We start from the raw sequence: 14,421 nt of genomic DNA, 5'->3' as shown, positions 1-14,421 counted from the left end.
AATAAATAAATAAATAAATAAATAAATAAATAGAATATGTATTTCTAGGCTCTAGTCCAAGAACATTGAACCCAAATATCTGGGGGTGAGCCTAGAAATCTTCATTTTAAAAGTCTCATAGATGATTTCAAAGCATAGTAAGGTTAAAACAGCTGAGGTATGACTTACACACCTCTTGTTTTAACTGCCCCCCTTCCTGCCTTGGGCTCTTCCACATTGCACCAGCCCTTCAGAAGAGACCTTGGTGAATTGGGACGGAGGTGCCAGAAGGAATGGCCTAAAATCAAATGAACCAAAATCTCTGGAACCTGCACATTGTATAGTGGACAACAATCAACCGAATGAGTATCTACTAAGATACAATCCAGGAAAAGCTACTGTGGAAACTCAAACAAGAGTGGAATTTCTGACTTTAAGAGGTTTATAACCCAGCCAGTGTAGCTCAGTAGTTGAGCATCGATCGACCTATGAACCAGGGGGTCAAGGTTTGATTCCAGGTCAGGACACATGCCCGGGCAGCTTGATCCCCCAATAGGGGGCGTGCAGGAGGCAGCTGATCAATGATTCTCTCTCATCATTGATACTTGTATCTCTTTCCCCTCTCCCTCCTCTCTGAAATCAATAAAAATATGTTTTTTAAAAAGCTTTTGAAAAAGGGGAGTTTACAATCTGGTAAGAGATAAAACTACACATAAAAACTAAGTGAAGAGAAAAAAATCTACTCATCCTAATTTCTTGGGTAATTGTCTTGACTTTTACCTCTACTTTGACTACAGATCTAAAAACTCTGCATAAAGCCATCTAACGTCTAGTCTAGGTTCCCCATTAAATATTCTCAATGCATAGCCATGATATAGTCTAGATTTTCTAGTCTCTAGTGTGAAAATTTATCTGCTCTGTGTATTCTGAAATTTCAAGGTATGTCTAGTTTCAAGTACCCTGAATCACTTTCTCAAGTTATTAAAATATTTCAGAAATCCTATCACTTTGAAATTTTCAACTGCTTTGTGCTCAAAAGTAATACAAGACAGCGGTTATTTTGTATTTATTCTTTTACTGATTCTAAGTCATAAATTGATATAACCTATATCCTGGGATACTAAAGATAGTTAAAACTTGGTCCCGGTTCTCATGGATCAAGCATACGAGATAAGGCATATATATATATGATCATGTGCCCCAATTTTCAGGCAAAAAATGTTCACTGTATAGACTATATCTTGTCCCCTTTGCTTGGCAGATAATGATGATTTTAGAATGCATGAAATGAAATGACTACACAGAAAGTAGTTCTATATAACTTGGGTGGAGAGGGAGCACACGTTTTAAACCAGAGGGGATATGGGTAGACAAAAGATAAGGCAAGGAGTCTTATTTTAGCAATGGGGAGGCAAAGGGCCTATAATGATCCCCTCAGTGAAAGGAATGTGCTCCTTAAATAGTCACTACCTGACATGCTGTTTCCATTTGATAACTAAATTAACTGTGACACAATAGGATTTAGGGCATGGGTGAGGGAAGAAGGAAGCGTTCTCAACACAGAACGAAAATAGGGCCGGGGAACAGAGTCCCCGTGCCCCACCTGCTAGAGAGATGTCATTTGCGAACAAAAGTGCCCATCAAAGAATATGCAGCATGGAATCCTGGGAGGCCTTCGTTCATTTGTCACCGGGGCCCCTTCTCCTTGCTGTGGCAGGAGTCTCAGATGTTAATTGTCACCCTGAGTCCCTAGATTTACACACTGAACACGATGACATCATCCTGGAGAAAGACAAGGAGATTGGGGAAGACAGGCCTCTTCCGTCTTGCCCTGAGAGTAGAGATAAGCCAACCCAAAGCGAAACTGACAACTTCCCCTTTAATTGATTTAAATTAGGAATTCCTCCAACTTCCAACCTGTTTTCTAATTAAGTTTGATATGAATGATGGCCGTATTGTAGATGGTTGAAAGGTGAGTTTTCTAAAATAATAATGGAGCAGGAATGTGATCTAGTTTTGTGGAGGGGTGATCCATCCTATTCAGATGACATCTTTCAACATTTTGGGGGATTGTGGTGGTGATTAGCTTATTCTAGGTTTTACTAAAACAATAAATCCCACACAAAATTTTTTTTAAAAAGCCTTCCAAATGCTAAGACTTATTTTTAAAATAATTTTAATGAGATTTATTTTTATACACTTTAAAAATTTATATGTGCTCATGAGAAAATATTTGGGATATAGAAAATAGAGAAATGAAAGAAAAAGTGCACCCATAATATTAAATAGAGTCACCAATAAAAATTAACCTTTTCAGTATATTTCCTTTATATTTTAACCTGTACATAATTTTAAGATCAATATACTTTATACATACAATATTTAAGTATTGTATACATAAAGTATATTATCTTTTCACATAATAGAAAGCAAACATGCTTTCATGAAATTACAATACTTGCAAAGATTACTTACTGCATAGTATTTATTCATGTAAATCAGACCATAATTTGTTTATTTCTCTCCTTTCAATTAGAAGTGCCATTTCCAAAGGGTTCAGTATTTTAAATAAGGCTTTATACATTATGGATATTAATGTGGATATTTAACTTTTTTGTTGTTGTTAACTTCTCAGAATTTATTTCCAGAAGTAAGATTAAGTATTGAGGGTTATGAAAATACTTAAGAGCTTGATATATTTGTGACATTTTTAAAGCCAATTGCTCTGTAAAATTTGAGATGAGCTTCAGGAGTGGTGGTGAATTGAAGTAATTCAATAGAAACATTATATTTAAAAGTTCTATTTTTCAGTTCACATAAAAATGAAATAAATTAAAAATATAAGTTTCAAAATAAATTTGAAGTATGGATATAACATATTCTATTAGTAATAGTAATATTTTCCCCTGCTAAAAAAATAAATAAATGGAATTCATTTCTCATTCTATATCTCTCTTGGAATCCTCTCATACATGTATTGTTCTACGAGAGATACTTATTTTTATTTATTTTCAACCTTCTGACCTTAGTTTCTTTGATTACAAAATAAGGTCAATATTTCCTATGGCATTGCATCTTTGTGAACAGTACAAGACCACTATATATGAATTAAATGCCCAGCATGTGTTATATGCTCATTAAAATCTATTTCCATCAGGTCACCTTTCTCTTGAGTGATATAAATTACGTGGCATAATCCATAATTTTTCAGTTGGGGTAACATAACCATGAGCTGTTTTAGCAGTTGACAGAAAATGCCAAAACCTAAGAAAGTCTCCTTTCGTTCTGAAAGCTTAAAGGGATCAATTGACTTATTTCCCTCAACAATGCTCCCCTTTTTTATAGGATCAAACAGTGAGACCCGGCAGAGAATCTCTCTTCCCATCATTGCGGAGGGGAAATGTCAACTGTGCTTTTCTAAAACACGTGGCTGGCAGAGAGAATGGGAGTGACATTTCACTATCCACACTTTGGAACAAAATGGGATGTTTGAGGGAAATACAGAGGCACCTATTAGGGTGTCTCACAAATCGAGCCTTTGGTAGGTGTCTGTGTGAGTGTGAAGCTGTCAGGATCTGTTTAGCTAATGACTCTAACCTGGTAAAATTTTCACCAAGGCTTCTTTTGCTGCATTTCAAAGGATTCATAATATCCCTTTCATTGTTTGATGACTTTGCATGAGTATTTATCATTTAATAACATAAGGGCAAGTATTCAGCTCTGACCCTCCATTCTGCACCCAGTGTAGCTATGTGTTCCTGGCCTAGCTGACTCTGTCCTCTTTTACTTGGAGTTCAGGACTTCTGATTTCTTCCAGGACAAGTAAAGCACAAACGTATTGAGGAAGCGAACTGAAGGTAAAGAGGAGAGAATGCCATTTGTCACTGGGAGAATCTGGTGAAGTTGTTGAAATGGTTGGACATTGATGGAAACACTTTGCTAACAAGTTTGGTTATATTACCTTCGTCAGTATCCATTATTGTCCTACAAGATAGTGATTATCTTCATATCCATTTTTCAGATGAGGAAACTGAGCCTTAATAAGGTGAAGTAACTTACCGAATGTACACCATTGGTATGTTTCCAATAAATCCCGGCTATTCTTCAAAAAGAATGGCTATGAGACAGCTTTATACAGTTTCATGGAACAACTTGTACGGTTCTTGGGTTTTCATTTTATAGACGAGGGCACCAAAACTCAGGGAGGTTAACTCCCCTCAGTTCACGTAACTAAGCAACATAAACAGATTTCCTCACAGATACCTAAATTTGATCTTAAATACATTACATAGTTCTTGACTCTATCATGTATCTCTCATGGTACTTATGTGTTACTGGGTATTATAACTGATATAAAAATAATAAAATGTGGTCCTTCTCCTCAATGCTTAGAGACTATCAAGAGAAATGAATTTGATGTTAAAAATGTCTACCATCTAATGTACATATTGATAATGGTCACCAGCTAAACACAACAGAGACCTAGGGAATAGTGTGGGAGAGAGAGATTTGAAAGAATTGGATGAGAAATGGATTAGCCTTTTAATAAATGATGCTCTGGACTTGGCCCATAGGGATACAACACAATGTAAATACTATTTTGGTCTCCACCTATTAAGAGATTTGAATAATGTGGATACTAATTGTTCTGAAATTTACTTTAGGCTTATTTTTTAAAATGATTTTCTGAAAACTTTCAGAATTAAAAAACACACAAAAATAACCATGATGGGTCTTCCTTCATGTGTTTGAAACTTTTAACTACTTGAAATAACATTTAAAATAATTTGCATATTATATTCCTTTCAATATAGAAACTACTTTTGAAAAAAAAGTTAATTATATAACTCTAAGAATTCAATTTAACTGATACCCTAATTGTTAATAGGATTTTTACTTTCCTGGTTATACTAACTTGTATTTTTGAAAGGATACAATTTGGGGAGTTTTCAGACCTGTTTAATCCTCTATCTCTTCTATTCACTTTCTTTGCTTGTAAATCTTCTGAAACTATTTTTTCGTTTTCAAAAGATTTTACATTCTGGGAAGTTGTGGATTTGTTACCCTAGTCAGTTAAAAATTAATAGAAGGAAGCAAAAGGAATGGAACACTGTTGAGCCTAATGGGCTGGAACACTGAGCCTGTTTGCTCACAACCCTCTTTTCCCCCCATGTAGAGAGCAGTCTGTCCCTCCCACACAGGATGCGGGGTGGGGGGCGGAGCAAGGGGAAGTAAACACATGGGCAATAGAAGTGAACATGGCACAAGGGAGGTGCTTGACCTTACAGGCCTGTCAGTCTAACCTGAGAAAGAAATCATTGGTGAGGGGTGGACCCATCATAAGCCCGGGAAAGCTGGGGAAGTTGATTGGTTATTTTGAAAAAGCTCCTGATTAAAACCCCAGGGAACAAAATGTGGGTATACTCCTTCCCTTCCTCCCTCCCTCTCCCCTCCCCCATCCCTTGACCCACACTTGCCCTGTTCACTTGCATTCTCTCTTGCCCAGAAACACAAGACCTTGTAGGTGTAACAGCCATGTGCCCCACAGCAAACTGTGCGGGCTCCAAAGGACTAAGCTCTAATATGAGATGGAATCAACTCACACTTCTACCAGCAAGATATAACTAAGGCTGCTTGTCTATAAAATCTCTAGCAATTCATCAGGTACTAGTTAAATAAAGATGTAGTGGCATATTATTGTTTTCATTTGCATTGGTGTGAAGTTTATTGTGCACTTTACAAGTTTACTGACTATTTGTATTACCCATTTAGAAGTTCTACCATTAATATCCTTTGCCTATTTGGCTATCGACAAAATTTTTATTAAATTTTATAGTGCTTCAAATGAGGGCATTATTTCTTTGTCATTATTTTTGCAATTTCCTATTAATATGATATTTTTAAGTATTTAACTTTTCCCCCAAATATGTTTCTTAAAATTTCACCCTATTATCAATTATTATTATTGCTCCCAAATGTGTATGGGTGCTTGTTATAGATGTTATCCCTTTTACATACAAACTTTTTACCAAAGCATTGTGGATGCATAATATAACTTGATCTCTAAGTTTCTCCTAAGTTGTAGAATTATTTAATACTAGCGGCCTGATGCATGAAATTCGTGCAAAGGGCTCGGCCCTCGCAGCCCCAGCTTCATCCGAAAGGTCGTTCGGACAGTTGTTCAGCTGTCCAGTCTAATTAGCATATTAGCTCTTTATTATATAGGATCATTTGTTGGATTATCCTTTAATAATCTCATTGGTTATGAAAGTTTTCCCCCTGCTTTTTAAAAAGTAATAAATGTGCCTATAGATTCCAAATAGGCTGAAGTCCTGCTTGTTTGTTCCATTGATCACTTTGGTATTTCCCTACAGCAGGCAAATTCCCTCCATTTATTCATGTGCTCTTTAATGTCCTTTCGTAAGGTCCAAAATAGTTTTCACACACATTCTGCTGCTCAGAACATCTAACTTGCTCTTAACATTGTATCTTATGAAAAAAAGAAAGAAAGAAAGAAAGAAAATCTACATTGTAGATTTGCCTTCTCAACTTGTTTTCAGCCTTTTCATTGCACTGGGTTAGGGGAACCCTGAAATGCTGTCCCTTCTCTCACAAATGGTGCTCTCTGGTGGACGTGACCTGTGGGTAGTGCGTGCTCATCAGCAGGTGAGAATTACAGTTGCCTGGTCTGCAGAGCTCATCCTTCCTTTTAGGGAAGCTAGCAAGAGCCTACTCATCTGTCAGATCTTAATATTTCAGTCATTTTTTCTAGAAGTCCTCAATGCTGTCACAGGCTAGGTTAAGCACAGACTGAAGAGCATATCTTCTATTCTTACCTACAATCACCTATGCAATAACCTTCTTCCATATTAGACGCTAAGCTCTCTGAGGTCAAGGAGCGTTTCTGACTTGTCTATGTATAAGTGCATGTGTTTTATTTGTTTATACAGAAATACCATGGCTAGATTTTTTTGAGCGGGGTAAACATAAAGATCTATAAGCAAAAAAATATTTTGCTAATACAAATAAAAAATGCAATCAATATTTGTATCATGCTGACTATATTTTGAAAAAACACACTCGTGACTTTTTTGCATATTTGCATGACATCACATCAATTCCAAGAAAATATTTGGGTCTATAAGTGGAGCATATACAATATTAATTCTTTTATAATTAATGTTATGCAAATGCTCTGTAATGGGAGCATTAGGGAATGAGTTGTCTCTTATTACATTCACTGCAAATGTGAAGAGGGAATCTACAATGCAAATGTTCTTTCAGAACTCTGAACTAAGTCCAAATGTTTTCTTTGAGGGCGGGGTAGAGTAGAAGTGAAGGCAGAGTGTAAATACCAAGCTACCAAGGAAAAAATATTTCTTGGCACTTGGTTATGGAGACTCAAATGCATGGACACTGAGAAAGAGAAGGGATTTGCAAATAAATTCACAGCAGGCAGATTACTTCTCATGCCTTTCAATTCATTCATGTGTGAAACAATATCATATCATAAAATGAACCATTAGAAAGCCAGAGAATGGAGCATATGGGAAATAAATTCCTGAGCCAGGCCAAGAAACAGATGTGTGTGTGTGTGTGTGTGTGTGCGCGCGCGCGCACGCGTGTGCACATACAATGTGTGGAATCTAGAAATCTGTTTGTTTTCTGTTCTATATATGCTAGATATATTTAGAACCACCAAAGGTCTGAGGAAGGTGCTCCCAGTCTTAGGTGTAATGACCTTGCAGAGATCCTGTTTTAGGATCATAAGCTAAGGAACCCATCTCTAACCTCACATTTAGGCACACATACCTGAGCGAACATATATCTGTCTGTGTTGGTTTTCCAATTATTACCCTCTAGGCATTTCAAGATGGAAGTGGAAGTCACCTTATAAAGACGATATAGTGACGGTCAACTTTGGTAAACACACACAATTTAGGAATTCAGTGTCACAGTGACGAGGCAGTACTAACCACATACTGACCCATCTTCTTCCCTCATGCGCTTTGCACAGTAGGTATAACCTTGCTTAAAGCTATTATCCCTCTATTTCCACCTACTTCCTGGACTCTGTTCCCAATTTCTCTGTCTCTAGGCTTATAGCTTGTCTCTTAGTCTTATCATAGCATACCCTAAAACATTGTGTAACATCTATTTTCCTTTATCTTTTTTTTTTTTTTGCCTTAAGCACATTCTGTTTTACATTGTTTGAATTATAGCATCATCATTTCATAGTTGTGTGAATTTACAAATATCTCTTAAAAGCCATCTAAACCTCAATTTTACTACCTATAAAATTGGTATTGTTGTGCAAATTACTCCCCCCCCCCCAATCCAATATAAACCACCAGGAAATCTGAGGTAGTGAATGAGTGGTAAATTTGAATACTTTGCCCTCCTTCTCTGCTGGAATGTTGCAACATTACTACCTTAATAAAAAAAAAAAAGGTGCGGGTTTGAACCCCCCGGTTGTCAGGGAGGCAACCAATTGAAGTCTCTCTCTCACACATCAATGTTTCTCTCTTCTGTTTCCTCCTCCTTTCTCTAGATCAATAAACATATCCTCAGGAGAGGATTAAAAATAAATAAATAAGTAACCACAGAGTGAATCCTGAATCCAGAGAATATAGAAAGAAAGGAAATAATAAAACCAAATAAATAAATAAAAACATTAATGACGATCAACTAAATCTAAAACTAAATCTAGTTCTTTAACAAAACTAAAAAGTAGAAAAGTCTCTGCTAAATTTATCAAGGATGTAAGAGAACAAGAACAGAATCGAACACTGCAAAGGAAAGGGGACCCTAAATCTTTGGAAATTCTTGGTTACTCAGAGGTTTCTAAACACAACCTTTTGCTAATCATTTAAAAACATATTTCATATTTTTATTTCTAAAAATGTTTTTAAATTTTCTTTCATGAGTATAGACTTATTTTTTTTAATATATTTTATTGATTTTTTACAGAGAGGAAGGGAGAGGGATAGAGAGTTAGAAACATCGATGAGAGAGAAACATCGATCAGCTGCCTCCTGCACACTCCCTACTGGGTATGTGCCCGCAACCAAGGTACATGCCCTTGACCGGAATCGAACCTGGGACCCTTGAATCCACAGGCCGACGCTCTATCCACTGAGCCAAACCGGTTAGGCAGTATAGACTTATTTTTTAAAAAATCTGAACATATTCATAAATATTAAAGAAAATAACAGAAATAACATTTGCACAAAAAGAAAAAAATCCAAATTGTTTGATAGGCAAAATCTAGTGTCGACTACCATATTTTGTCCCAACTAGTATTATCAGCAGCAACTGAAAATCCTGATATAGAAATGCGGGCACTGGTCATGGTGAATTATTGTGGGGAGATGATTTGCATACACAAAATAGTGTTCAGTTTAATTCGTTTACATGAACTGGTTCACACTGTGCCTTGTCATGAGAACCAGGCTAATTCATCCCCAAAATCCAAAAACCACAATTCTCTTTCATACATGTTGAGTGAAGCATGATCTCAACCCTCATAGTAATTACACTTCAATAAATAATTTAAGAGAAGAAAAAGAAATGGATGGCATATTATCCCTGAGAGAAGGGAATAAGTGTTATCATGAAATATATGCAAATGAATGTAGGAAAATGGGGGGGAGAATGTGAGAGACACCAAATGAAGATGGATGTAAGGGAAAATTCCAGAGTTTTGTTTTAATTGACTCTTAAAAGAAAGAATTTCCATGTTAGCGAAAAGACAAGCTTTGGAGAAAGTACTTTAGACAGAGAAATGGAACAGATTGAAGGTAAGAGGCATGAAAAGGCAGGGTTGAGGAGTGAGGGAAACACACCATAATCACTGCTTCAGGTAGCTCCTTAACTATCACAACCCTAATTGCTACGGGTTGAACTGTGTCCCCGGAAAATGTATATGTTGAAGCCCTAACCATCAACATGACTATATTTGGAAAGAGGGCATTTAGGAGGTAACTGAGGTTAAAGGAGAGCATAAAGGTGAGGCCCTAATCAGCACGACTAGTGTCTTAGTAAGAAGATGAAAGAGGCCTCAGGTGAACACCTACATTGCCAGCTCTTTGATCTTGGACTTTCCAAGATCTGGATGTGTGAGAAATAAGTTTCTGTTATTCAAACCACCCAATCGCTAGCATTTTGTTGTGGCAGCCCGAGCTGACTAATACACCTGTCAAACCTGTCCCAGGTGACAGGAGAAAGAATTCAGATGACCCCAAGTTCAGGTGGGTCTGAGAGGTAGGGGCATCGAGCTGAAGGAGAGGAAAGACGTGGATGGAGCCCCCAGAATATTAAACCTGGAAGGGTTCTTCAGGATCTCGTTTTCAGCTGCTTCATTTTACAGTGAGGGAAACGAAGACCCAACTTTGCACAAAGCCATGGGAGACACTCTGATTTTCTGTGTGTACGCGGGACCCCTTTCCTGGAGAGGATAGCCCAGTGTGGCATCATCTTTGCTGAGACTAATTCTACTTTCCTCTCCACGCGTGTGAAGTTCTCTCCTGATTCACTCTCCCTGACACAGCCTGGTGCCTTCCTGGAAGCAGTTGATTAATTACTAAGAACCATCAAACTCTGCGGTGACATCCCCGAGGCACAGGCTGCCTTTCTGCCCGAAATGCCAATCTCGGCGAAGGTCTGAGGCACGCCGTGTTTTCTGACAGTCTGGGCTGCGAGGCCCCTCTGCCCGGGGCTCATTTGGGGGGAAGTGGGTTGACTTGAACAAATAAGACGCTGCCTCCCCACCAGCAGGCCTGCTGTTTCTGTTGTCTGCAATCCTCCAAAGGAGGGATCCTCCATATGCTCACCTACCACCGCCCCAGTGCAGGATCAAAAGAATGAAGAAATAAACTGAAGAAGCAGGTGCCACAGGAATGAAAGAACAGGCCGAGCATTAAGACTTGTCAGGCAGCAGGAAAAGGCAAGAACTATATTATAACCACACAGAACCCTTGAGCCCACCTGCTCCTCTCCTAAGGACCAAGTTTCTGTTTCCACTCTACCCCACGCGATGCCAAAAGGAGTCAGAAAACACAGCTCTGCCATCAAATCTGAATATCACTTCATGCTTATTCCCAAACTCATAAAAATGGAAACTAATAATAATACCATTGGGCGATGACACATGTATAATAAGGTGCGCTGAATGCATGCATTCATGAACAGGTCCAACTGTGCCCTCTGGATGTTGTATCATTTGGAAATAATTCATGAAGCTCGTAAAAGTGTCTACATCCTTTGCATAGCAATTTTATTTTTTTATTGTTTTTATTGATTTTTTACAGAGAGGAAGGGAGAGGGATAGAGAGCGAGAAACATCGATGAGAGAGAAACATCGATCAGCTGCCTCTTGCACATCCCCTACTGGAGATGTGCCCGCAACCAAGGTACATGCCCTTGACCGGAATCGAACCTGGGACCCTTCAGTCCTCAGGCCGACGCTCGATCCACTGGGCCAAACCGGTTAGGGCTGCATAGTAATTTTAAAATACTATGAGGATCTGGACATGTAAGGAGAGAAATAGAGGAAGCGAGATCTATTGGTACTATGACCGTTATGGCCGTGTGTGGTCCATGTGTCCTGTTGCAGAGACGAAGGCTCAGCTGTCACCCTCCTGTGTCCTCTGCACCAAGGCGAAGCTTCGTGTGGGCGGCTCTGAGCCTGTGGCAGAGCATGGAGGGGTTACTTAGGAGGCACCTGGGGAGATGTCACTGCTTCAGTGATAGCCTTGAGCTTGAGACCTCCCCAGTGACGTTGCTGAAACCTCTCCTAGATCCATGCCGCAGTCAGATGTTTCCTGCCAGACTCCCCTTGGTTGCATTCTGAGAATCCTCCCCACCTTCTCCCGCTCTCTCTCCCCATAAATCTCTTGCATGTCTAATCCTATCTTGTTGTCTGTTTCTCAGTAACTCAAACCAGTCCAGGTAAGAATATTCAAGAGCCGGTGGTTTAAATGTGTCTATCAGGAAATGTGCATGGGGACACAATGCCATGAAATACTGGCCTCACAAATCAGAACTGTGAACGGTAATCCATCAGAAACACAGATGTGCAATGTGCTTGTCTCTAAATGCAGTTTCTGGAGCGACCTTTCATGCCTATTTGTTCTGCCTACATTTCTTTATCTGTCTATCACCTGTGCTGTTTACATAACTGAATGGAGACATACTTTAATAAGCACAGCTTAACAATGTCCCTCCCACCCTGATGGCTGTACCTTTAACCCATTTAAACTTTAATGCGTAAAAAATAAATCGAACAGAACCAAACACACTCCTATGAAAAGGATTTAATTATTTCAGCAATTTGGTATTTATTTGTCCCAGTAACCATTAAGATATAATAGACTTTTCTTTTATTAATATAGCATGAATGCACTGAATTAATGACATTTAGAAAGGAATTAACATCATTTCCACAGTTAATATCCTTTCACACAGCGTGAGGATCATGCCTCTTGATCTGCCCTCATGCTGTGCGGCATCCTTATTTTATAACAGATGTGCTACTGCCTGCAACTTTCTGCTGTTATCACACAAAACTGTAAAAACAGTTCACATTAGGCCCATCACAAATGCAGAGGCATAAGGCAGGGTTATAGAAACAGCTATTTATGACAGTGTACTGTGGAGGTTATAAATCAATCCCATTACATTTTTACTTAAGACACGCCAAAGCTGTTATGGCCAGGAATCAGACTAAGTTACCTAGCATTTTTTATATTTACTTTAAAACAAACAATATTATTATTAGAAAAAAACACCTTGTCATTTCCCCATTTCATATTTAATTTCACATGTTTCTATCTTGTTCCTTTTGAATAATTTACAGGAATTCTATCATCTAATAACAGGACCTGTAATTTTCCACGTTTGATAAAATCATTCCATATTAACTATTTTGGCCAAGGATCATCTTTCAATTTTTGTAATTGAATCTTTTGGTCATAGCTGGAAGAGAAACTGAACATCGCCTTGTTCTACAAATTTCTATAATCCATAGATGGTTGGCCAAAGTCTATTCATGAAAACTCTATTTCAATTGCTGGGTTGGTTTTCTATATTATGCCTATGTCAGTGTTATGGATTTTTTATTCATTTAACACATAGGTTTGACTACTTTAAATGAATTGGTGTTTTCACCGTAGTGAAAAAAACACACATTAGCTTCCTACCCTCTGGAGGTTTATATTTGGGAGACATGAAAATCCTATACAGTAAAAGCCCAGCAACGGAACAAACTGTGGAATGACCAGAACAACGCGCTGACCACCAGGGGGCAGATGCTTAACACAGGAGCTCCCCTGGTGGTCAGTGTGCTCCCACAGTGGGAGCGCCACTTGGCTGATCAGGATGAGCAGCTGCTACCACAGGGGGAGCAGCCGCTCTGAGGGCGGGTCCACAGCCACTCGGCTGACCAGGATGAGCGGCGCTCCCACAGTGGGCCGATCCCCATAGGCCATGCCCACCACCAGTGCATGAATCCTGTGCACCACGCCTCTAGTATAATTATAATGTGGAATTAATTCAGAGAAGAAAAAAAAAGGATCGTGGCAAAGAAATAGGTGTGACCTGTTTAGATGAAAGTAATCAGGTACAGTGGGGCCTTGACTTACGAGTTTAATTCGTTCCGTGACGGAGCTTGTAACTCAAATTACTCGTATGTCAAATCAATTACTCATATGTCAAATCAAAAAGTGAACGAGTGAGACGTGATGCTGGGCTGATGTTGTGGCGTTCACTGTGATGTTCGCTGCGCCAACTAGCGGTGGGGTATCTGAAGCTGGCTCGTAACCCGAATTTTAGCTCGAAACTCAAAGCAAAAAACCGGCCGAGAGACAGCTCGTATCTCAAAACACTCGTTAGTCGGGACACTCGTAAGTCAAGGCCCCACTGTACACCTTCTCAGTGATGGTGATGGTAACATGTGAGATAGAACAGAGTATGAAACTGCCTGGGGTCAGAAGCAGCATGTGGTCTCCAAGGGTGTGAGGAGTCCAGTGAGTGAGAGCAGCCAGGGAGTGGGACATGGGCGGGAAATTAGGTGAAAGAGGGAGCAGAGGCCAGATGTCCACCATGGTTTATTCAGATCAATCTTAAAATAATTACCTCGGCATGCCCAGCCTGCATGGCTCAGTGATTGAGCATGGACCTATAAACCAGGAGATCGAGGTTCAATTCCCTGTCAGGGCACATGCACAGGTTGTGGGCTTGATCCCCGGTAGGGGGCATGTGCAGGAGGCAGCCGATCAATGATTCTCTTTCATCATTGATGTTTCTATCTCTCTCTCTCCCAATCCCTTCCTCTCTGAAATCAATAAAAAATATTTTAAAAAATTACCTCGCAGCCTGAGTTTTCCCTAAGTCATGTTTAGTATGTTAACCATTATCACTCCAGGATTAAGTGGTGTCTGTGAA

The sequence above is a fragment of the Myotis brandtii genome, unplaced genomic scaffold (assembly GCF_000412655.1).
Source record: "Myotis brandtii unplaced genomic scaffold, ASM41265v1 scaffold945, whole genome shotgun sequence".
In the NCBI taxonomy this organism is placed as follows: domain Eukaryota; kingdom Metazoa; phylum Chordata; class Mammalia; order Chiroptera; family Vespertilionidae; genus Myotis; species Myotis brandtii.
This window is presented reverse-complemented; position numbering follows the sequence as displayed.